The sequence below is a fragment of the Lathamus discolor genome, chromosome 6, assembly GCF_037157495.1.
Source record: "Lathamus discolor isolate bLatDis1 chromosome 6, bLatDis1.hap1, whole genome shotgun sequence".
Taxonomy (NCBI): domain Eukaryota; kingdom Metazoa; phylum Chordata; class Aves; order Psittaciformes; family Psittacidae; genus Lathamus; species Lathamus discolor.
Genome location: NC_088889.1, coordinates 7967963 through 7994247, shown reverse-complemented (window position 1 = coordinate 7994247; position 26285 = coordinate 7967963). Strand labels below are relative to the sequence as shown.

The 26285-nt window shown below is 42.5% G+C and overlaps 1 protein-coding gene across 11 annotated transcripts in view; it reads right to left on the bottom strand.

Moving 5' to 3' along the window:
* The window catches only part of PHF21A (PHD finger protein 21A), a 132934-nt gene extending 106903 nt beyond the window's left edge, over window positions 1-26031 (bottom strand). For 7 of the 11 annotated variants that reach the window (XM_065683699.1, XM_065683705.1, XM_065683708.1 and 4 more), the window contains exon 1: window positions 25584-26031. The gene's annotated coding sequence lies outside the window, so the exon portion shown is untranslated. Of the gene's footprint in view, window positions 1-2545; window positions 2715-24217; window positions 24365-24996; window positions 25151-25245; window positions 25269-25583 lie in introns of those variants that run through there. The other 4 variants (XM_065683704.1, XM_065683703.1, XM_065683702.1 and 1 more) reach the window with 4 other exon arrangements.
* Between the last annotated feature and the right edge of the window lie 254 nt (window positions 26032-26285).

Sequence of the window (26285 nt, the reverse complement as noted above, 5' to 3'; positions counted from 1 at the left end):
TTGCTTACCGAGTTATTATTCACCAGTTCTTGGGTAAACACAAAACCGCCTTCTATGCAGCGTGGTTAAATTCCTGCCCATGTCAAAAGCTGAATGACCTCAACTTTAATCTTAGCTGACTGCTTTGCTATTTGGAAGGACTGTTTACCTATACATACACTAAGAGGAACCCCCAGGCCAAATTATGTCTATAAGTTAATGCTTTACCAACAGTGCAACAGCAAAGTGTCACATCTAAAGCAGAGAGCAAAGTAATTTCTTGCAAAAATGAAAAGATTTGCATGATGGAAAGACATAAATCAGTTAAAGACAGAGTCTGGAGTTTTGTTCTACCACATGAAGTTGCTGAAAATGCGTTGTTGGGTGGTTGGTTGGGGGGTTTTGAAGGGGTTTTTTAGAAAACAAAGTTTAACAATTAAACGTCCAAAAATGTTCATTAATCTGGTACATCTTACACCAGGATTTCTTCTTTTTAAATCATTTTTAATGTATTTTAAACATGCACATACAGCTGGGAGGGGAAAAAAAGATGAAAAGGTTAATAAAAACCAGGAGTTGTGCACTCCTATAGCTGTACTAGCCCACTGTTTTGCCTCAGAACGTGCAAGAAATTATTTGGAGGAGGTTTTGTGTTGGTTTGGGGTGGGTTTTATTATCCTGCCCAGAAAAAGCAGTTCATTAACCTGCACTTAACAGGTCCATTAACCTGTTCTTAAGGTGCGCTGCAAATTGCTCATTCCAGCCACTAAGTTTTCTGCCTTCCTTTCCTACTTCAGAGACAAAGGAGTATTTGGGGAAAAGGAGATAGAGTCTCGAGGAGGAAGGAAGACAACTTTACAGGAAACACACATAGTAAGATTTCTAGTAATTGATTTCAAAACTGAAAGTGCAGGAACAAGAAAAACTTAAGGAAAATCACTCCAGTACTAATTAAAGTATTCCCCCCCCCCTTTAAATTTCACTCAGAATGGAGTGATCTCTGATTTCTTGTTTTATTCTTTTAAACACAAGGAGAAATTTCATCCCGAGTGCCACATTATTTTTCCCCTTCTAGCAATCCACTTTATCTTGAATATAAATGGCTTGTGGGAACGATGTGTTAGTGAGGCAGAAGTGCCCTAAGAGTTTGGGAAGAAGTCCAGAGTACAAAAGGAGATGAGATGGGTAGTGCTGCAAGACTGCAGGCAGGAAATGCAAAACGAGAGGGATCTCTGACTGGCACTGGAAGTGCTACTTCACTTGTGGTGGGGAGAACTTCAACTATGTGCACATCCCCTGCTTATTCAAGCTGTTCCTTGAATTTTATCTACTAGAGACGCTAAGAATACAATCAGAAAAGCAGCCAACACCTCGACCACAAAACAGTGACATTCAAGGACAACTTCCATCTCTGGAGCAGGAAAGTGCTATTAACTCAATCTGCCAGCAGGGGGAAATGCCAAACAAGTGAAAAAAAGTTGGGAGAGCAAAACAGGAAAGATGAGGAATAATATCAAACAAAACTAACCACCATGACCCCCTTCACGCACACATATTCTCAGCAGATAAGGAAAGGAAAGGTTCTGCTCCTGAGAAGGGAGGCAGGACAAGGGAAGTATACATGACTTTAAGCAACCAAGTATTTTGCGTGTTTTTCCAGGCTTTAGAGAGAAAACAGTGAAAGTGCCAGTTCAAAATATAAGCGCGTAAGAACAGCACCAGCAAACACAAGCTTTCGGTTTCAGTGTTAGCACAGAGTGACTGCAAATCAAAGTTTTCTTAAATCTAGCACTTCAATCAGAGCAAAGTATTGTGATTGCACAGCTGAGAGCGCCAAGGTGAAAGAATATGAACTTTTAAAGGACTATTCAACATGAACGTATGAACTAATTTAGAGGGAATATATATATTCTAGAAAATAATTCTGCATTACAAAAACCTTCCTATTACACTTATATAGAATCCCAAGAGTCTGCGGTTTCTTGCTGAAGAGATTTCAGAACAGCAACCGTCCCATTAGACACCCTCGTTTACTCCTATCTTAAAAATATTGTGTCTACACCACTTTCACACTTACAAAGTAGAATGAAAACTATTTAAAGGAGTATAAGAGTTAAGGGAACAAATAAGCGTTAGAAGTACTTTGATGAAGGGCAACTTGCATGCAACAGGCAGGAAACAGACACAGTTATATGATGCATTTTAAAATTAAGAAATAGAAGACTAACATGTGAAAATCTGTTGAATAACGAAACTTAACATGCATTTACAATTGAAAATAACAATAAATACAGACAAGCCCTGCAATCACAAAGACTTCATGTTTAAAGCATCACAGGGAGCAATGAGATTTTCAGTGACAGATTTATAGAGATGCGCGATGTAAGTTTCTACTGATGTTACCTTTGCACAAATAGCAGACATTTGCTAGGTACACACATAACAATAAGCCAGCAGTTAAAAATGCAGGCAGACTGTGGTTAGTGATTCTATGATGGGTACCTTACAACAGGCAGTCACTTATACTTGCGTATTTAAAAAGCTCTTCCCAAATCAGACGCAGTACCTTCAGTAAAGCTCTTCTCTCAGAGCAGCCACGAAACCCGCCGAGTTCTTCCAGCATGCACAAGGAAAGATTAGGCTAACGGTACATCAAGAGGTTTAACTAAATCCCAGCTCTGCACAGAGTTTATAGTTCTGCCTCCCTTTCTTCATGTAATTCATCCTGCAGCTGGGACACTCCCACAGGCAGCTAATCTATCTAACCAAGGCTCTCTCCTTTATCTTCTCCTCCAGCTGCAAGGTCCTACCACCAGCAGTCCCCATTCTTTTTATGGGGGAGCGGTGGGCGAGCCCACAGAAAGCTGAAGTGATTCACAGATTGGTCTAAGGAGCACCAACCAATAGCTTAAGCAGCAAAAGCACTGGGCTAGCAGAATAGAGACCTTCCTTCAGCAGTCAAGTTCCAGTGTGCAATAGCAGGTAGGAGACTGAGCACTTTGCTGCTTTTGGTTTTCACTGAAGCAGTCATCAGGGAGTTATCTTTCACTTTCCTCACCTGGTCAGAAGTTTGGCTTGAGGGTTGTGTTTTCAGAGATCCAGTCACAGGGACACATTCTTTTCCTTTTGAGACTGGGAGATCTACAGAACCAATGGGGGGGGGGGGGGGGAGGCATCCAAGTTTGCCAGGTATCTGAATTCTCTGTGTGCTGCTGGTTACTCAGACAGAACAGAAATCACTATTTTCTGCTTCTCTTCATTACAGCACAGGGATAACAATTCTTTACTTGTTGACTGTATTGTTCAAGAAGAGACTGTGTAAAAAGGTTAAGGAGAGAAATCATCATTTAAGATGTACTTTAAACAACAAAATCAAGTCAACCAGTGCTGGTTTTGCTACGGGTCAACTCTCATGTCAATATACTGGAACAAGCACTGGTCCAACACTTCCTGTTTGGCATAGTTCTTCTAATAAGCTGCCCCCCTCAATTTCAGTATTTTAGCAGATGCATAAAAAAAAGGCCATTTTTATGTATATAAAAAACAGCAGCATAAACTTTAAAATTAGCTGCTAATGTACATCTTTGTATTCTGTATTTTATGGTATTGAAACATACTTAAAAGAATACAGGAGTTTGTTTTATCTGTTGTAGAACTTCTGCTGTAACTTGAAGCGAGACGGCTCAAAATGAGATGCTATAAGTAAATCCTTGCCTTTACAACACCACAGAACACTGGCTCCAATGTGTCACTGCCTTCTCTCTCAATAATTGTCAGAAGCCAACATGAAAATGATTTGTTAGGGAACAGATGTTCACATGACAAAAGTATCAAAGAACAATCATTTGTTTCTTAATCCCTCTTCAGATTTTAAGAACGAGATGAAAAAGGTAAAAGCTTTTCACCTGCTAGAAGTAATTTTTATTTTTTTTTTCCTAGACAAAATACTGGCACTTTAATTTCACACAGGTCTACGCAAAATAAACCTCAGACTTCTGTTGATTCAGTTGGGTGCTCGGAACCCTACGAAAGGTGGCCAAGACCCTCTGCTGCTACCAGAAAGGTACCACATTTTCCTCTGCTCTTGAATAAATACAACACGCGTTCTAAGTACAACATTTACTAGAAAACATTCTCCATTTGAATTTGATTTGCTTTTTATTCAAGCTTATTTTATTTCCTCAGCTATTATTTCATTACGGTATGTTGGCATTTTGGCATCCCTGATCTGCAGAGCACAGAGACCCACAAAAAAAGAAATACAGACCAGCTTAAGAGCCTCTAACAATAAGAACAGTCTGCTCTGGGTAGAGATTAAATTAATAAAATAAACAGCATTAGGCTTTTCACGAGTTCCTAGTTCTGTGGACTGCTAAATTATGATAGAGCACTTAGAGGCATCAACATGTTTTACAAGTAGTCTAAATAAAAAGGCAGTAAACAGAATTAGGCAAAACACGCTTGTATCAAACTCAGAACTAGACAGAATATCGAGAGCTCCTTTCTCTCCTCCTCCATCCCAAAATAAAAGCGTGAGTGAGAAGGGATTTCATTACATTCTCAGAGCTGTTAGAAGGGAAGTCAGGCCCAGCCCCTGGCATCTCGCATGCAGGCTGTACACACTCCCAGGCACGTCACGCTTCTGAGCTATCTGCCTTCCCAAGGCCTCCAACGCAGCCGTCGCTAGGCCTAAATCAGGTAGGCTGCGTGCAGTGCTGCTGCAGAGGAGCCCGAGTCCACCCCTTCTCCCTTCACATTTAAACCACCAGATCTGCTTTTCCTCTCTGCTCCCTTCAGCGTCTGTGTTTAAAGACAAGGGAATCACAATTTGTTGTGCAAGATGTGGCCCTAATTTTTTCCTTCTTCGTTACATCAGCTTCCCTGCAGCTTCTCAGCCATTGTCAGCTGTTGGGTTTTGCTCCTTGAATGCAACAGGACTTAGGCTGCAGCACTGCTGTCACAGCATAACACCAAGGGCAAAAAAATCCCTTTCCTCACTTGCTTCCTGCTGGGCTCTGAACATTCACATCTCCCCATTCTCTCAACAGATACACACGTCCAACATTGGTTCAGTATTCACCCATTTCTCCCTCTTTCAACATCGATTCCTGTTTATTTTCATGCAAAGCTATTAAATAAAAGTGGTGGCCCAAGTACCTCAAGTGTTCTCTTATAGAGAACTTGATTTCTCTGCCAGGTTAATCCCAATCCAACAACTATTCTGAGCCTTTTACTTCATCTAATACAGCATTTTTCCACCTGTTAGGATTCCTAATCTACCTTGGCGCTTTGCAACACCCAGGTTCAAGACAAGCCAAAACAAATAAAGAAGTTTTGTCTCTATATAGCATGAACTTTCTCATCCAGGCAAGAATGGAGCACTGTGATAAAAACCACAGTTTCTAATAGCTTTACCCTGAATGACATTTTGGGTAAAGTACTTGATGCAACACAGTCTCATGAGACTGACACAAAACTACCGGGGAAACACAACAGCATGAACTAAGGTAGAGATGAAGCCTCAACATTCATCTCGCCAGGCTAAACAAAAAGGGGCAGCATTCTGGAGGTCAAACATACATCAAAATACTGCATAAAAACACACACGCAAGGCTTCAAAGAACACTGAGACTCAGAGGCAAGTACAGAAATACACGCTTTACCTGAATACTGGAGGCAAAAATGGTTCTAGTGCACTTTTTCTTTAAAGAATTAAAGAATCCACACCAAAAACTAGAAAACCCAAACCCAATCTCCCCTCCTCTCAATATCACTGCAGATTGTTCCTTCCAGGGAAGGCTCCACAGCAATCAAAAGCCTCCCAAGACAATCCAGAGTACCTGAAGCTTTTCTTCTCTTTAATAAATATGTAATTATTTAAACACTGATTTGATAAGCATATTGCAATGGGAACCCTGACACCACTTGATACATGAAACATTTATGACAGAGTCCTAAGAACTCAGTGTTAGACAACAACCAACACAAAAGAGATGGACAAGTGAGAACAGCTGTAGACACAAGTTTGTTCACGCACCTTGGAAAGACCTGCTCTTTCCCATTACAGGTTTGTTTTTTGACCTCAAAATCCGAGCAGCTGTTTCCCCCTCTCTGTTCTGCACAATAGACCTGAACTGAATTACAAGGTTTATTTCAAGCCCTTGTTTTCCAAGGGACACCTGCCCTAGAAGGAAGGAAAAGTGGAATACCACCACCCTGCACACCCTCTGCTGCAAGAAAACATATATCCTGCATCAGGCAGGATTTGAGTCCCCAGAACAACATGAGCACTTTAAAGAATTCTAAAACAAGAGGCATTTAATGTCTCAGATGTCACTCCTAGTAAATAATAGTCCCTATTGTCATTTTAACCTGTGCTAAATAGCATATTTTCAAACCATCTACTGGAGAAACATTAGGAGTTCCAATTATTTCAGCCCTATTTTCTCAAGTTGCATTAACAAGCACATAATATCTGGCACGGGTTCTGGGGAGGGAAGTGGCTTTTGTATCTACCTTTCATACACATTACAGGCTCCAGTCCTGGAAGAAGGCAGAATGACAAGTACTTGCTTTCTGAAGCGGACAGGACGGTTGGTTAGTGAACAGACCAAAGGCTCCTAGATCAGCAGTAGTGTGTTGCCAGTTTCAGAACTGGTTCATTTGAATTGCCTCTATCAAGTCACCTAAAGCATTTCATCTTCTAAACACAAGCATACAATAATGATAACCTGGTTTAGACCAATGTAAGTATTCATTTCTTGGCTTTGTATGTGTTAGAAGTGTCTGAATGAAGTTTGCTAATACACAGAACAATGGTTTGTCCAGGTAGAGGCAAAGAACCAAAGCAAACTTCAGCTGCTTCAGTTACATGTGCCACAAAACCAAAACACATTCATTCATGAACATCTTTGTCAGGCCTACTATTTCTAAAGTCTGCATAAAAGTTCTTACACAAGCAGTCAAGAAAACGTTAATTTTTATGAATTAAACTTTTAGCATTTATTAACTTCCTGCTGCAGTCACACAAGTACACTACAGACTGTTCGAATTCCACAACAGATTAATACTAACCTACCAAAAACGCATTTTTTCCACAACTTGCAAAGCATCACAAGATGCACCCACACAAGAGCACAAGCTGCTAAGAGCTGCTGAATATAATAATGTAAAATTATCCTTTAAATTCCCAAATGCACAAATAGCAAGGAAGTAGAAAGGGGGATGGTTCCCCCAACAATAATCTAAACCGCCCAGATATCAGTGTGTACAATCCGTACACACCGAGCAAAGCTGAAGTAAAAGATGCAATTCCTACAGTGGGTAAATTGTCACAGTCTGGATGTCACATCTGCGAGTTCATACATGACTCATTAGTCGTCTTGTCCTTCAGGCTAGAAGTCTTCTGGACAGAAGTGTCTGTCGCAGCCCTTCGTCCTACCCCTCAGATACGATAACAGCAAACACATGTACTCCTCTGTCAGTCTAATTATTTAATCCCCAATCAATACTTTGAGCAGCAAGAGAAAGGTAAATTCACATGTAGAAACATAACCACCAAAATAAGCAGTATTTTCTAGCAATATTTCTGCTCTGAGAAGTGTCTGTTCCCACTTCCCTAAAAATTCAACTAGTTAATACGAACTCCCCCCAAACAAAGCTGAGATGTTCCAGTTAAAGAAGGATAAACCCAATGAAAGTTAACACCTGCCCTTTGCCTCTCGAACTGCCTTAAAACTGATCATAATAGCCCTCACTGAGTTCAAAGCTGAGTGAGGGAACCAGATATGGGGTTTCAAACCAGAGTCTTAAATAAAACAGATGAAAATCCTAAGATGACAGAAAGAGATAGGCAGTGGATTCTTGGTATTTATTCAAAACAATAAACTTACAACTGATTGTTACAAAAACATGACAAACTTGATATAATTCATGGTACTAAGCTAACACTGCCCATTGAAATCGTCATTAAAAACAAAGCAAACCCAAACCCCCTCATTTCTGAAGAACATTCTCTTCCAAGCATTCATACTGAAGATTGCAATCTTAATGAAATGAAGCTTTTGGACATCTAACTTCAAAGCAAAGGAAAAGGGACATTGGAATATACACATCTGGAAGAGCAAAAGGGTCATACACCACGTTGCATCAATAAACTAACAGGAAGGTAAACCCATTTGTATATCTCACGCCAACTTAAGAGTCATATCCAGGAGAGAACCTCCCCCTTCTTAAGAATATATTAAAAGACTGAAAATAAAGAAAATGCTAAATAGAAAAAAAGCAGGGATCCACACAAAGGATGAGGGTTGAATCTCTGAATATACTTTTAACTGATCTGGCAAAAAAGGAGTTTGCAGACATGATGATGCTTTGCATTATTGCAGACAGTTAAAATTAAAGCAAACTTCAAAGAGTTGGAGGGGATCTGATAATACCGAATGATTTTCATTTGTCATTTTATTGTCCTGTGTCGACAAGTGCAAAGTAACACACTCAGAGGCAGAAATAGCTCTCGCTATAAATACATAACGATGAGTCTAAACTAGGCACTACTACTTACGAAAAAGACTGAGATTATTGCAAGCAAACAGTTTAACTCCCAGCAGCAGGAAAAATCTCACAAGGTATCAGAACCAGAACAAACAGGGAACATTGTGCTGTGATGCATGCTGCATGTAATTCTGGCTGCTCCACCTCAAAAAGGGGAGAGCTAGAAACGGTACAGAGAGGAATGACAACCAGGGAGCATGTTTAAAACAAATGAAACTGGTTTTCTCCCATCGACCCACCATGTTCACAGGAAATGCAGTTAAACTGCGTGGAACTTGCTGCTCTGGAACGCTATGGAAGCCACAGATAGAAACGGAGTTCAAAAAGGCAGCAAACAAATTCACCTATAAATAGTTTGATGTTGCTATTCACAGTGCAATAGCCCAAATGTAGCTTCCATCTCAGGCAGCAGCTAAACAAGTGTCTGTCAGAAATTTACTGTTAATATTTCAGCAGCTGACAGAATTCGCCCATTCCTACGCCGTTCAGTCAGCTGCTGCTGCTGGCCACTGATAAAGGCAAGATGCTGGATTAGATGGACATTTGGTCCAGCACAGTATGTTAGTTCTTACATTTAATCACACGGAGCAGCCATACCGGTATATGCCTTGGGTTGTTCTGGAGGTTGGTTCTTCTGGTAAATAAACCAGGCTATAATTCAAGCATGTAATGTTAAAAGCAGGAATTGTAACTTGTGAAGCAGAAATCAAACTGGTTCGTGCTTATTGTGTAATATAACACAACACCGGAATAAAGACACAATCAAATATTCAAGGTACAGATTTTCTTTTACATAACCCATCAGACTGCTGAAAAATTCTTCTGTAAGCCCCTCACTAATCACAATTTCAGCCAAGGCAGATTCAGGCAGCTAGTCTCTCCTAACAGAGAAAGACCCAGAAAGTTGGAAAGCAGCATTAAACATAAGCCATGGATGTTTGCAGGAAAAACTGCCAAGACCCATTTCAGATTGGCAACAACTTGGCTTCCTCCCAGCTGACCAGAGGAAAGATCTCCTGAACCAACGGATTCAAAGGGAATATGTAGATGAATGCCTGACTTCTCTCCAAGAAATCTCATCTTGCCAAAGTCATCAGGTCCTGTCTGACCCTGGAGCAGTACTGGATGCTCTCCTTTTTAATAAGGAAGCCTAGCTGAAGTACTACTGTCACCGAAAATGCATAACCTCAAGCTGAGGCCCAGGACAAACACTGAACAGCATTCTGCTAGGAAGTACTGCTAATCCTGCTCAAAAGCACTGCCTGAACAATTTGGTGAGTGTCTGCTTTCTCATTACTGTCAGCTTCCCTCTCCCTGACAGATGAGTTTTTGAAGATAGCCAAGCTGAAAGCCATGTAGGATAAACAAGCAGGTCTCAATCTGTAAGAAACAGAGAAGTTTCATTTTCTAGAGCCCAAATTACAACAGGTCTGGAAAACAAAGCAAGTGGCCGGTATACATACACCACCTTTCAGTACTGCTGGAGGCAGTTAGATGAAGACAGATGCACCCAGTAAGCTTATCATTCTTATCAGGAACAAGCAAGTATCAAGGATTAAAATATATATAAAAAAGCAGAAGCTCCGTGATCAGTTTCATGAGACACAGACACTGCCACAAAGCCATTATTGCCCAGCTACTCTGGTAAGGAAGCTGACCATGACCTGGTTTACATGAGATATCTCTTAAGCCACACAAAAAGACAACAAAGTAAGGATATCAGGGTGAGCTAACATTTCACTTTCATTTCACATAAGGGCTAGTATCAGGTTGGTTTGGAGTTCTTTCAGTTTGTTTTGAGAGGAAGGTTTGTTATCTAGGTCAGTAAAACCTTGAAATTGGTCCTGCAGCAACAGCAACGGAACACCCTCTTCATCCTGAAGATCACTTGCGGAAACTACACCTGCAACAAACAACACAAGAAACTAACCAGTCAAAGAAAGTTTATTTGTAGTTGGCAACTTCCGATTTGCTACATGTCTTCTCACTCCATAGGCTTCATGTTTCAGCTGGAATTTGTTCATAACCCCAGAAGAACCACAAGAAAATTTACTCATAACGTGTGTGTGTAGTGAGTATATTCATGCTTCGGTGCTTCTGCTGAGTATCCATGGGGCAACATGTCATCCCATTAATAAAGCCCACCATAGGTGCAGAGTTTGTCTTCCAGATACATAACTTGCAAAGTTTTCTTCTGAAGTGCTCTGTCACCGAGAGCAAAGTCTAGTACTAAGCAAGGTATAAAGACCTCCAAGCAGTACCAAGAAGCCTCTCAAATCTCACTCATCTTTTGCTCACGATAAAGAACAAATGCTTATCCTCTTGTTCTCCTACTAAGTTCAAGGGGAGTTTCTGCTCTCCCTCTTATCTGCTGATACTTCTTCAAGTATTAGGCAGGAAAAATCAGTTGATTTCAATATAGTCCAAAATACAGGCAGTGATTTTGAGCCATCTTTTTTCCCCTCACACGTTATCCTGCATGGAGACAGAGGAAGAACTGGGCAGCTGTATGGATACCTCTATATGGTTTATACCCACCTGCCTGCAATTCCAAGCTACTGGTCTTAGTGATGATGTCAGCTGACCCTTCTGGTGCAACAAAGTTCCCACATCAGTTTCTTCACATTTCCATGACACTTGCATTTAAAGCAGAACTGCTTCCTTTGGCAACATGGAGAACAAGAATGGAAAGTCTTCGCTCTGAAAAAATGCAGTGCCAGCCAACACTCCCTCTTTGGATCTCAGGACTTTAATGCCAAGGCAATATACCTGAGAATGACTGAGAATCATCCACATTCATTATTGCAGAATCATTTCATTAAGCAGTGATGTAAGTGGGGCTAACTGCACGTGATCAGGAGAAGCATGCCAGTCACTAAACTGCTAACACCAGGAGATACTCCACGAAGTTTCATTACACCCATCTATAAATCAAGAGATCGCCAAAACTAGAAGTCTGCATTACAGAAATCACACTGTGGAGTATGAGACGCAGTTGTTACTGAAGTTGCCTTGTATTTGGCCTTGAAGCTGTCTCCACAGTTACATAGTTGAGATGTCACAGCACAAAAACACTTCAGTAAAAGAGACCACGCTAAACCAGCTTACTGTGGAAAGTCACTCAAGACGTATGCAGAACCAGACCCAAAAAAGGAACTCTAATGAGACATTAGGGGGGCATATGCCGAAGTTCCTGAGCTCTGCAAATACTCTAGGACACCAGCAGACACCTCAAGCAGTGCCATTAAGGGTTGTAACTGGAGATACTGGAGACCAAGAGACATGCATTTAGAAGATCGTAATTCAACATCCCACCAGAATCCAAAAGCCTGATGCTATGGGTAGTCACAGAACCAACCACATAAAGTTCTAAGCAGACTCACACTTTTAAGTGATCTATTTACAGCAGACAGCAAGCAGAAAGGGAGCTATACCTTTTATGTTTGCACTGAAATATACCGTCCTTATTAAGCAGCACCAGAAGAGTTAGAGGAAGCAACGCTGGAGCCAGCCAACTGGGACAGATACAGAAGTTTAGGTATTGCTGACTCTGCTGATTTTCCACTTGGAAAAGGTGTTTGTCCAAATAATATGGAACAAGATACCTGTCACTGAACAGTACTCACTTGGGAGACTTGCAGAATTCTGCCCCCATAAGCTGTACACAGAACAGTTTTAACACGTAGGCAAGACTTCAGCACTGACACTAGCTCCTCAGTGTTCAGCCTGCTGCACATCAAAACATAGCCAGTTGTGTGGAATGGTAAGTCCTTTGTGCCAGACTCACAAAGTATGATGCAGAAACAGTGATATTAAGCACTAAAGTTACAGGATCCTCGCTCACACACCGGTCATAGACCAAGCACATTCTGGGGATGTTTCAGGTTGGTACATATGAGCACCAACCTTGACTCTGACCCTCTTGAGACATGCAACAGTGTCTGTAAAAACATGCCTATGTGATAATATGCGATTTCTTGTATTAAATGTAGCATAATGCAAGGGAGCTGGAAAGGTGGACAAAAATTTTCAGCAGCAACAACCATCACCACCATCTTTATCTCTGTTCTTTCAGATTGTGCAGAACTTCTCAGGACTGTTTCTTGGCACCAGTGCTTACCCATGCAAGTCAGACCTCACTGGATTTCAAATTCACATTCATTAATCACTATGTCCCCTTGGCATCAGGTGGTCTCCCATGCCCATTCAAACCTCCACTTTTTCAACCCAAGATAAACTAACATAAAAATATATCCAACGCTTCAAAAACCAAGCAGCCTATTTATTTTGTACAACCAGTTTTACAAGAATCTCAGCTCCTTTGGGGCAAGCTCTACTTACTTGTACACCACTCGTACTTAATCAGTAAATCATTTTTAGGCTTGGTTTTGTTTACAAGGTAGCAACATTCAGGACTTGAAGGAAGCAGGCAGTTCACTGGATTAAACACACAAGTGAGGGCCTCTGTTCCTAACTTGAAGTCCTCAATAAATTTACTGTAATGCAGAATAAATCAATTTCTCTCTGCCTCAGTTTCTAATCCAAAACATGGGAATACCACTACTTACCAGAATGACCTGTTATCTTTGAAGTGGAGCAGATTCTGAAGTAACAACAGGCACACCTATACTCAAGTGAATAAACTATGCTGATTCACAACAGCAGATTGCCTGGGCCAAATTCCATGCAGTATTAACAAGTCAACAGGAAGCACTCCAAAATTAATACACTGATGTGCTCTGATTTTTCTTCCCCTACATTCCAGTCAGCTGGCACTCTCACTGCTCCCTGTAAACATCTAGCCACAGGTATCAACCTCAGATTCTGCCTTCCCTTCCCCTTTTATTACATTCTTCCTCTTTACCCCTTGAAAGTGCTTTATTTCCTTCTCAAAAGCACACAAATGGGAACTGTAGCATCTGGAGAATGGTATTTGTAGCTGGGGTAGTCACACTCCATGTGGGAGTACTGATGGTAGTCACTAATCTGAAAGGAAGAATTCAAGTAACCATACACTTCACAGAAGTTCCTTTCTTCTCAAAACCATAATTATTCAATGTAAGCAAGATTTACATGCTATATCACACAAACACAACACTGAAGCACTGTGCCAGCCTAACATGGAATCGCATACGCATGCAATTAGTGTTTAATGGAAGGAAAGCTAAGTGCAGGACTGCTGTGCAATGAAAGTAGACTTCCAAAGTAGCTCCGAGAAAAATGAAGTGTCCAAAACATTTTTACTTGCACTGATTGCCATGGATTTGTAACTGATTGTCTACTTAAAACAGAAAGACTGAACTGTAGATTTATTGATTTTTAGTGGCTTTTATAACCAGCTATAACTGAAAGGCATTACCATTTTCAACTTTCACAATGCTGATAGAGTGAAAGGGTATCACTGAGGATGGTATGATTACACAGAAGCAGCGCCAGTTTGAAAGAGGCTTCTTGTGGCAGTTTCCCCTCTCCAACTATTTTTCTTCCCGAGGAGCCAGGCCCTATTCCCAGGGTGCTTCACGTAGAGAACACAGTAACATGCTCCTGAGGGACGCTCCTCCTTGTCATGCCCTCACACCAACATCACCATAACCTTTAGCCGCTCTCCTAGGACCTACTGATTCCACATATACAACAGCCCTACTCTAGCATTGTCCTGGGAGATGGAGACAGCCATCACATGGCAAGAAGGCTTAACCATAACAGCAGATGAGACAAAACAGTGTGGGGTACCAAACTAGTACTGCATATGCCACAGAGACCAACACTCACAATAACATGTTTAGTCACAGCACTACTGTGGTATCAGTGCAGTGGCCAGCATTACAGTAACCTTCTTTGCAGTTACTCTTCTAATAAATTCTGTTATCCAAAAATTCATGCCCAGATTTTAAGAGTCCTGTGCTGTGCTTAAAAAAAGATGTTTAAACACATCTCTCTCCACATAAACACAGAGAAATTGTCATGCACTCTTCTCCTTACATTGTCCTTATATATTTCTCTCCTTGCTCTTTCAAGGACTTTTTTTTCCTCCCTCTTTCAAAATGCTTTTGAGAAAAATCCCAGCTCCTTTCAATTTACGACTCTGGTTACTACACAACAGTGGGGGGAAAAAAAGCCATATGAGGAACCAGAAACATACATGAAAGTTTATTGCGTGATTTTAAGTCTCTACTAATACAACTTCTGATCTCCAAGAAGCCCATGTGAGTCTTACTGCTTACTGGACTACCAAAGACACAGAAAGCAATGTAAAGAAAACAAAATCTAATAGCACAGTGGAGGTTTCACAGCTGAGGGCTTAAAATGTATCCTGCATAAGCAGAGAAGTGTCAAAAATTATGGAAAAACTATGCAGATAGCATCTACCCATCTTATGCAAGAGTTTCTGAAGGGGCTGCAGGAGTCTCTGATAGACCTGAAAGAAAAATACAGGCGCATCTAATACATAGTATTTCTAAGACACAAACAAGCAGGGACTTAACAGATACTTGTCCCCTTCCTTAGTTTAAGTTTTCAGAAGCCTTAGGGTAAGATTGCTTCTATGCATGATCACCCTTTATATTAACAACATATTTAACATAAGGGAAAAAAAAAACAGGATTCCTGGACAAAACTGATCATGGGCAGAGAAGTGTAAGATTAAGTTAGAAAAGGGAAACCGGAAAAAAGGTCCCAAGTTTTGAGGAATCACACTTTTATCTTGCATCAGGAAGAAGCAAACCCAAGATCTGTATTTTCACTCCTGCAACTTCATAGCAATGACAATGTCAGTGCAAAACAACAACCTGAGGTAGTGGCATTCACACAGTCACAGAGCTGTGCTGAACTAATCAACTCTGCAGCTGAGAAGATACTGCACAGCGAGGAACTAACCTGGAGCATGCATTTACGAGGCCAACAACATCAGGTTTTGACTGACTGGAAAACCTGCAGTGTTTCATTAAACACTGCACAATCTATTAGAGTTCTGCATCAACAGCCAGGCATCCAAATGTAATTCCTGCAAGAAGTAAGGTGGGAGAAGACAGTGCAAGTTTTAAGCCAAGAAGAAACTGCCATACAGGAATGAGAATTATACGAAGGGGGGGATTTCCAGATTTACTTGAGAGTATAAAATTCAAAGGCAAAGTGAAATATGCCAAAATGCAGGTGGAAAATGGAGGGTACATCTGAAAAAAGTTTCATTGTAACAAATGCACACTGATTTCAGCAGCATCCTCAGAGAATGCAATGGAAGTGGTATGGTATGGTATGGTACAGTATGGACAGGAATTGCAGTTGACTCAAGGACAGGTACCTGGTGTTCAAAAACAGCACAAACCTTGCTATTGCATCCCCATTTATTCCTGACCAGAATGCACTCTCTGAAAGGGTAATAAGAGAAGCTCAGGTAGCCACATCCTTTCTGTTTGGGGTCGCTGACAAGAGCATCCTTAATGCTGCAAATACATGCTATACACAACAACAGATTTACATGATAAAGATGCTTATCAGAGACAATTCCTGCAAGCTAAGCAGCAGTGTAACAGTCAGGTATCTGGAGCTCCAGCTAGATGCAAATTAGCAAAAACCTTTGTTATCAGTAATAGAGGCCATTGTAGCCCTTTCATGAAGTTATGAAAAAGGTTGGGGGGAAAAACCTTTTTTTTTTTATTGGGATTTGGGTTTTTAACCCATCACAAGTCAGGTTATTCAAGTTTCAGACAACATCTCAACTGGGGCAGTTTGGTCACAAGGGCAAGAGGAAAAAGACAGAGACAAAAAGTATTTCTCGGATACATCGAGGACTAATTTCTGGCTTTCATGTAAAATTCTGTTGAGTTAAATTAAGCAAAAGCCCCAAATAAATAGATTCCAAGCTCTTACAAAGAGTTACAAGAGCTCAATATTATCCACTTCTTCAAGGCGCAGCAAAGACACTAGGAGACAAAGTACCCGGTGTGAGATCCCCCAAGGGCTGGCAGCAGCAGTATCTTAAACAGACACCAGATTCCTCAAACTTCATCAAGTGTTTCAGTTCTGCAAAATCCACTTAAAACTACCTTTTGGGGGGAAAACAATGAAATCCTGGTACTACTGATTCAACCGGGAAGCTTCCCAACGACTCAAGCAGGGCGAGGATGTCCTCCCGTGTCAGGCCACATTTGCTCTTATGAGATAAGAAGTACTTACAGGAGAGTTTTTCTTTACAACTATGCATCAAACCCTTTTGCACATCCCTCTTACCCACATTCCTTATCTAGAATACCCTGATACAGCTGCGTTACAAAGGGCACTGTCGCAGGTTCTCTACAGAGGGTAAAATGTCCTTGAAGGACAAGATACATCATCTTTCCACTACATTTAGATTTATCTTGGTTTTTTCTCCTGCCTGTTGTGTAGGCCCAATCAGCCACTGAAAGGGAATTTCATCCTTACGCTATAACAATGACAGCCTTTCTAATCACGCCAATATACTAACTATTTCAACTAACTGCTTGTCTTGTCAGCAATTTGCTCCACATGGGCTGTGAAGGGGCTAGGAACACTTAAAACTGTACTACTATCTGTTTACAAACTTTGTTACAGCACATGTAAGGTTTTAGATGATTCTCTGTATAGATTTACCCTTCTGTATCAGTTTTAAACAGAAGTGTCAGCAAAGTACACAGTATACAATGCATCAATGCTGACAAAATACATTCCCTGCCTCAAAGAAGCTACTACCATCTAAATATCAGTCATATTTATAATCTGTGCAAGTAAAGGAGAGCACAACTTTTTGTTTATCTGGGGGGGTACGGAGGGCTGGCACAACTACGAAGCAAACAGGAACTTTGAAATTATACTGAGTAGAATTTCCAGGCACTTACTAAAAGAATTTTGCCAAACAGAAATAGATATAAGCTAATTATGGTGAATACAAAAAAGCTACTCTCCAACATTAAAAGTTCAGAGGTCTTAATCATACTACTATTTATATAGGTTCCGATTTTAGGCATTCAGATATTCCAACTTCTGCGGGACTTAAAAGTAAAACACACATGACTTCTTCCAAGACTGGAGCTCTAATTAATTTCCCCAGAAACATCAAACAGGTTTACTTCATCCTGTTTGGCACTTAAATATAAACCTTTCTTCATGATTCTCCCACACAAGCTGAAGAACAAAGAAATTGACTTGGATCGGTTAAAGTTAGTTTTTAAGTGAGCAAGCACTTAAGATAACTGCAGCATCCAAAACGTGGCACACATGACTACAGCACACACTAAAACTTGCTACTGGGCTAACAATTGAATTTAAATTAACATCCAGGTTAACTTGAGCAAACAGCACTGAACACTGTTAGTTAACATCTTGCATAACACCACACAATTCCTAATGGATATGAAAAAAAGTAAGCATTCTGAAAGTTACTATTCCCTTACCCCTACTCCAGGAACACTTCACCCTCAATGCAAGTTCAAGCGCAGTGGCCAGGGCTGAAACACACAGGCCGAAACCTGCCAGATGGGCTGAAACATGCAGGCCAAAACTCACCAGATGTGCTCTGCGGGTGGTTGCAGCTGCCAACACCTGAGTTTGAGACCCTGCATCTCCCTGATCACCAGCAATGGTGTCACTAACACCCATAGAAGCCTCCCTAGTTCTGTTGCATACAGCAACATCACCATCATTCTACCCCAAGAAACAGAGCTGCAAGGTCAGGAGATAAAGAGCCACCCAAATCCCTTCCTGCTTTGACAGAAACCTCCTGTGATGGTTGGACATCAGACTGAAGGGTGAACACGGCAACCATATTGTCTCTTCCTTCTGAAGGTTTCCATCCAGAACGCTGCCTTGAAAGGTTAAAAATCTCCAGAATATCAAACAGGATACTTGCCATCACAGCTGAAGCCAGGTGTAAGTGTAGTTGTCAATACATCCTTTGTACAAAACCCATACAGGCAGTTGGAAAACTTCTTCCATTAACTGCTTTTCTCTGACTTACAAACTGTCTTCAACTTATGAACAAAAGTATGTGCTGCTTCACAGTGATAACAGCACAGGTTTACGCTGACCAACTAAGCACTACAAAAGGTATCAGCAACTCAGTTTGTACAACATCACTGCACCTTCCACTTGTCACCCTGAACCTCCAACTTCTGCTCAGGAAAACTACAGCTCCCAGGATGCATTAGTACATGGCAATCCAGGCAGGCTACTCAGATAAAAACACAGCACTGCATACTGGGGCCTGTAGTTTCCAGGAGCCACATTCTTACCGAAGATGAGACCAGATGTAGGCCATATTGCACACTTGCACGGGCCAGCAAACAGCACACACGTACCGTACAGGGAGACTGCTGCTAGTAGCCATCAGGAAAAGCTGGATCAATATCCAGTCTCATGCACTGAACTTCAGAGGACAAAGACTTCAGTAAAAATAAACATCAGCTAACTAACAATTCCCAAAGCACCATCAGCAGTTCAGCTACTTTCAAACATGCAGAATGGGCCATACTTTCTAACATCTTTATGCTAAAGCACCGTAAGAACTCCCCCACCCCCAAGACTGCTACATTTACTAACACTAAAGTGTGCTCTTCTGAATATCAATCAGAAAAGTGTGTTTGATATGGGGCATATTCACCCTGTCCACAATTTACTAATCTGGAAATAAAATAATCTCTTCCTCCATTTCTACAATGTGCTGAAGCAGGAGCTTGCCTCTCTTGCAAAAAGAAAAGCAGAGCTTAGCTGAAAATTAAATAGCTGTGTCTCAGCGTAGGCCTCAGAGAGGAATACGCTGTACTCAGTAAAGGGAAGGGCAGCTCCCCCTACCAGTCTGTTCTAAGAAGGTTTTAATCGAGGAAGAAAACAACCAGAGATCAAAATAAGCAAGTCTTCCTTTCTTTTCCCTCCCTTTTCCCACAGTCTCTGTATTATTGTTATTAAAAAACAGTAATATGCATGTATAATTCCACCCAAGTCCTTCTAGGTTTCACTAGTCCCCGTCAAACAAGCAGGGTTCCCAAGCTAGCAGGCAGCACTACAAAAGAAAAAGGACCACAATTCTGACCCAAGAGAAAGACACTGTCCCACTGCAACAGAGACACAAACAGTGATGCTTCAGTCACCTGAGAGTCATCCTGATGCACTTCCCTACCAAGGCAAGAGGCCGCAGGAGCATCTAAAGGTTTTGTCAATACAGCAATACTGTCCATAGGCCAAAGACAGCTGTTGCCATAGTTACTATCAGCCAGCTTATCAGAAAATAATTATTGCGATTACTCAGAAGTTTTGTTAAAACAATTTAAAGCTTCAATACGATACTACTTGGTCTCTTCAATTAACCGTTTGCAACTGCACTGCTTTCGGGATCCACACAGTTAACAGTGCTTGGATCTGCAGGGTTGGAGGGGAGCAAGGGAAGGAATCAATGCTCCTTCTCCCTTTCGCACTGACAGCTTGTATTTCACAGGCAGGAACAACGAAACTGAACCAGCCATACGCTCGGCTGCTGTGTTGGAGTTCTCCTCTCGTAGGCCTGGAGACGAAGTACAAGCACAGGCCATCTTAGAGGCACAGGCTCCAATCTGCCCTCGCTTGCTTTAAGTAGTCACATACCCACACTCCCATTCCACAAACACACAGGCTATGTTTTCCAAACACATTTCTAATCACGGATGTGATGGTAAGAGCCCCTCAGTGAAGAGGCACACACACAATTCCTATAGCAAGCGAACTTGGTAATGTTCCCTTTTGTCCTACAGGCACAGCACTGTCAGGTGGAAGGGCCGATCTGAAGAACACACGATTTAAGAGATCCGACATTAAAAAAGCACAGAACTGTGTGAACATGGCCTACAACAGAGCTCACATAAGGAGTGAGGCTGTGCCTAACGTACTGTCTAGAAACGCATTCCACTAGTAACAACAAACACTAGGTTAGGGCCGGGGGGAAACAGTACTGGCGGGGGGGGGTTGTATGTTTTCTGGTGTGGGTTTTTTAAAGCATGCTTTGAGCATACAATCTGATCAAAGAGTGAGTGTTTGCAATGACAGCAAATGTGAAATCTCAGGTACGAGGGAACGAATGAGAGGTCAAACCATCTCGGCAAAGAGCTTTTAAGGCACAGGGTACTTGCTAATTCCAACTGAGGTATTACAATGATGTGAACAGTAAAACAGAAAATAAATGTGGAAGAGAAGCCAACATCAAGTAGCGCATTCCTTCCTCAAAAGCCGGGGATGATCAAAGTATTAAAACAAAAGATGCTGTGGTAAGTTGGGGCTTTGTTAGGGCAGCAGGCACGGCAATGCACTCGGACCGAAGGGACCCTTCCGAACTTTCTATAGCTTTAAGAATCATGTTAAGGACAGGGGATTCTGTCAAGTCTGATGTCACACGAATGCACCTTTCCTCAGCACTAAGCACATTTTAAAACCTCCTTTGATCCTTGTACGTTTTATAACCATTCTATATCTACACTTGCTGTTTTGCTTTTGTGAGGTTTTGACATAACAAAAGCAGACTCAAACTTAAAATCACACTTAGCCAATTTCAATCCAGTGAGGAACCTGGAAAGGTGCAGAAGCCAAAATTTATTGAAAACTTATTAAAGAAACACAGGGTTGTTTTGTTGTTTGTTTTTTTTTTTTTTTTTTAATGAGACTATTTACAGTAAGAAAAAGGAAAATAAGAAAATACAAAGTGTCCGTCCCCCCCATCCCCAAATGTAAATAAACTTTTTTTGCCTGCGTAATGCATATCCTGCCACTAGCACAAGCCAGACACCGTCTTTGTGCTATAGTGAACATGAAATATTAATGTAGGATACCTATAAAAACTATCCTTCAGTTGACCCTCTACTCACAGGGTACAGAAGTAAATATCTTGCCCCGTGCATTGGGCAGACACCTCAAAACCCTCCTGCACACTACCCCACCTTCCCAGTATATGGTTTGTTCCTAAAAAACCTTTGTGCAGTTCAAACACATCAGAAACAGGATGTGAGCTGCTTTCTGGCACAGAGCAATTGAACAAGGGCAATTCACAATCATACAGGAGCCAGGCCTTTTGTGGAGTCTTATACTTCTAGTACACAGCTACACATGTGACTGCACAGTTGTGAGTATAAAGGGTGAAGGGGACAGTGAAGAAATACTATTAGAAGCTTAATAATAGCTTTTTAGCACTGCCCTTTTTACACAAGAAGCCTCTACTGAAGGCTGGGCTGCTTTACAGCTCACATCACACCATGATGGCGCTCTGAAAAGCAAAGCCCTATCACACTACTAAGGTCTTTCTGAAAGATTTTAAGCAAGCAAAACCCAACAAACAAAAAACCCAACACAACAGTAAAAAGGTTAAGTCACCAACATGTGTTTCTCACATGATGTTCATCTTGAGTTTCTGGTACCCATACAAAATGCCCATAACATAGGAAATAAGGTAAGCCCATCAAGGTTTCTACCAACCGGTATTGAAATGAAAGCGAAATCTCCATTGGAAATAACTTCCAATAGTATCAATTCACGTGACTGAATAAAGTTCTTCATGGGTCTGACACTAAGTAGACAGGAACTGAACAGCTACAACGTGTTCGCATGCAATCATGCCCATTATAAACACACAGCATGAACAACCCAAGTTATAGCCAGGTCCGTTATTAAAGCATCCCAACCGCACACAGAACTTAACAACTTTTTTAGGAGCCATTACAACACTTTTATTTTAAAAAATAATTAAAAAACCAGTAAAATTACCTCCTTTGTACAGATCCAGCCCAAGGATTTGTCATTTCCTTTTAATTCTCATTTCTACAGTGAAGTTTCACAGACATACAAAAAACCTCATCTTTAAAAAAGAAAAGTTGTAACAAGAACTATTTAGGCCCAATACTTGAAACACAGCTGAAGCTGAATGGCCTAGGGTGAAGAGAGATCTTTACAAAACCTAAACTGAAAGTAGTGATCCTACTGCTGAAGCAGGAAAACACAACAGTGTTTTTCTCTGAGGAGCATAAGTTTCAGTTTCCAACTTTTGCTTTAAGTTCTTTGAAGGGAAAGTTTTGTATTTTTATTCCCTAAAGGAAGAAAAACATTTTCAAATGCCTTCTTCCACCTCACAACAAATCCAGTTTAGGACGCACACAGAGAAGAGCAAAGATTAAAAGCTTTCAGGTAGAAATCTTACGATGACTAACAGTAAAATAATTATGAATAACATTCTTTAATGGGACACTTTGAATTATACACATCAGCTCTGTTAGGTAACTGCAAAAAGATCACTGAAAAGATCACTAACTGAAACATAAAAAAAAAAATAAAAAATTACACTAATGGGATCCACTTCAAGTTTGCCGTCACTCAGATCAGTGTGAATAAAAACCGGGGGTACGACACAGCTGACATGCAGTAAGTACTTAGCAAGCAAGCACCTACCTTCTGCTGGACAAGGTCCCTTAAGACCTCAAAGTCATGCTCCAGACATGCTACTACGCAACATGAAATCAATGGATAAAGAGGTTGCTTCATACTCCCTTCTCTATCAGCTCAAACTTGTAGCTGATGTAACTAGCATAAAGTAACCTAATTTCCCTAGCACAGTACAGCTGAAAGGTTTAAAAACATTACAGCAGCACTTCATCTGTTTGGTTTTTTTTTTTAAACAGTATTAAAGTTTCATTTACTGAGCTAGAAAATTCCTTTCTAGAAAAGAAAAATTAAAAAGAAAATGCCCCCACAGAAAGAGTTTCACACAGCTATCACAAAACATGCCCAGATATATTCCCAAAGCCTGTGATCCTTCTAAAGTGTAGTGATTAACTTCAACTAACATGGGTAGTTATGCAAGTTTCATTTCCCACTTTAAGATCAGTTCTTGCCAGTAAGCTAACAACACTATTTAAATATAAACTATAAAATTGTATTGTACACAATCGCTAACAAGCTCAATATAAAAGTTCGAGCATTACATATTAACTGGGTAGAAGTTATGATTTTAGGGGTTTGGGGTTTTTTCTCCCAATCTTAAAAGCATGTTTTTTTGGTTTTTTTTTTTCCTCCACAAATTAAGCTCCAAAATAAGCCTCTTTTCCTCCAAGTTAAACATTCCCTCACTACGTAGCACTACGTAGCACATCCAGCTCACCAGCAAGCTCTGGGCAAGCCCAGTAAAGCCAGAGGAGGCTGACTTCCAAAACTGAAAGTAAGCAGGTGCCTTCATTGTTAGAAGTGAGCACAATGGGAAAATAGAAAAAAAAAAAAAAAGTAAACAGCCAAAACCCTTTTGCTTTCTAATACCTGAAAAGCTACAGCTAAGCAAAAAAGATGTATCTATCTATATAGGCGCACGGGAGCATCTGCCCTCTAACCTGATAGCAAGCAACAGCGTACCTAGCTAGGAAAATGCCACTGGCCCAGGGTAGCCTACCCCTTCCCAGAGCCCTGCCATGACTGCCCAGATCCCCACCGCACTGTTCCATGCTCAGACCCACCGCACATCACCGCACACAACTTCCTCGTGACACGCAAGTTATTAGCCCCAGTGGGACCTTTCTACACGCAGCCTCCACAGTGAACAAAAGTTCATTGTCAAGCTCAGCGCCTGTGTCCAAACAAACATCCAAGGGGGCAGGAGGGGGGGAGGAAGATGGGAATTGTACTCCCTATCCACAAGTATAAGATTTGCAGGATAAGAATCACCGTTACTTACAATTAAAAAGTGGGAACAGGTGTAGTAGATACCATACTTTGATAGCTGAACAAAGAATATTACAGCACGTGACTGAAATGTGATGACATTTGTTCACCAATCGAAAACAAAAGCCACTCTCCAATGGCACTCTTTCCTCCACCCCCAAGAATTAGGAACTTGGAAATCTCTCCATATTGAAACACATCTGTTCATAGCCTCATTTTTTGACACTTGAGAAGAAGTTGAATGAAGAGCTCCATGCATTAATCCAATCCGAATTCACCTAAAAAACCTCAGCGTACAATCCACCGAACTGCAGAGGTGTTTTGGGGGAAAAAGAAAACCCAACAAAACTCTACCGATGGAAAAGCTCGGAATAATAAAAAAAAAATAAAAATAAATCCCATACACCACCATCAAAATAAACATAACAATAAATCCCGCAGGAAGGCAAGTGAAGAAAGGAGCATGCACAAGAGCACTAGACCAAATGGCAGAGTCCCACATAGAGCCACACTCCACCTACACGGACGCAGGAGGGAGGGAAAAAGAATCAGAATGAAGAAGTAGCCGTGGCCAAGGCCGGGAGCCGAGCGGGGCAGGAGCGGGAGCCCCGGCCCCAACCCCGTATCTGTGCGGGAAGGGCAGCCCCGGTGCGGGGGGGGGGGGGGGGGGGGGGGGGGCAGGCCCGGCTCCGGAATAACAAGTTGCAGAAGAAACGGAATTTTCCCGGCGCTGCTCGGGCCACAAAGACGAATGAAAGGAAGGAGGGGGGAGAAAAACACATAAAAACGCACAAAAAATGCACCGCAGCAGCGGGTTTCCTATGAATTATCCATCGCGGAAAGCGGCATCATTTCCCAGATAATAATAAAACTTCCCCGACAGCATCGCGGCGAAAGGACCCGACCGAGAGAAAAAGGGCCTGGAAATAATCATCCTGAAGGAAACCGGAGGGGAGGGGATAAACCTCCCTCCCCCACCCCATCCCCAGTGCAATGTGTCATCTCCTTCCCCTGCTCCTCCCCCCAACCCCAATGTGTCACCTCCTCCTTTCACCCCAAGTGTCACCCTCCTCCACCTCCACCGCTCCCGCTCGCAAAACTTCTGCCGGCGCCCGCCGGGGAAAGGCCGAGGGGGGGGAACCGCGGCGGTGCCCCGGGACGCTCCGCTCTTCCCCACCACCACCAACACCCCCCGAGGGAGGGGACGGGGAAAAGGGGGGGGGGGGGGGCGGGGAGCAGCGGAGAAGTTGCTGCTCCTCATCGCCAAGTTGGCCCGGAGAGTGCGGCGGCCCCGCGGTGGGAGGGATGGGGGGGAAGGGGAGGACAGGGAGGAGGAGGAAGAGGAGGAGGAGGCGAATCCGAAAGGTGGGATACTACACCCTGCTGGCGGCGGCGGTGCTGGTGCGGGCCGGCCCGGGTCCCCCTGGCAGGACCTCTGTGTGAGGGGGAGGACTCTTCTTCATAGGGGGAAGGTGCCGGCGCCGCCGCTCCTCCGGGCCTCCCTGTCCCCCTCTTCTGGGCGCCTCTCTCCTCCTCTCACTTTCTTTAAGCTAAGCGGGGAGTGGAAGATGGTAGGTTGCTCCCTTCTCCTCCTCCTCCTCCTCTTCGCTCGCTCTCGCCTCTGTGGGGTCCTTTTCCTTCCCCCTGTCCGCGGGGGGCTCGTCCTGCGGCGGGGAGGAAGGTGCGGGCGGGGAGGGAGGCACGAAGCCGGCGAGGCGCAGGAGGAGACAAACTGTGACACAAAAACAAGCCGAGAAGCTGAACTCTTCTTCAATCCCATTCACCCGGCCCGGCCGCAGCACCGCTTGCGGATCCCTCCGCCGCCGGCCTCCCTCCCTCCCTCCCTGCCTGAGGCGCGCTCCCGACACGCCGCCGCGCGCGCCCCCGGCCCGCCGACGGAGACCCGCGGGGGGAAACGAGGGGAAGAGCGGACCGGCGGGTCCACGCCCTCCCCTTCATCATCCCCAACCGCCATAGCGGGGCCGGGTTGAGGAGGATGAGGACGAGAAGGGAAAAGGGGGGAAGGTGTGTGTGCGTGTAGCGGAGTAGAGGGCGGGCTCAGCGTCTCCTCCTGAGGGGGA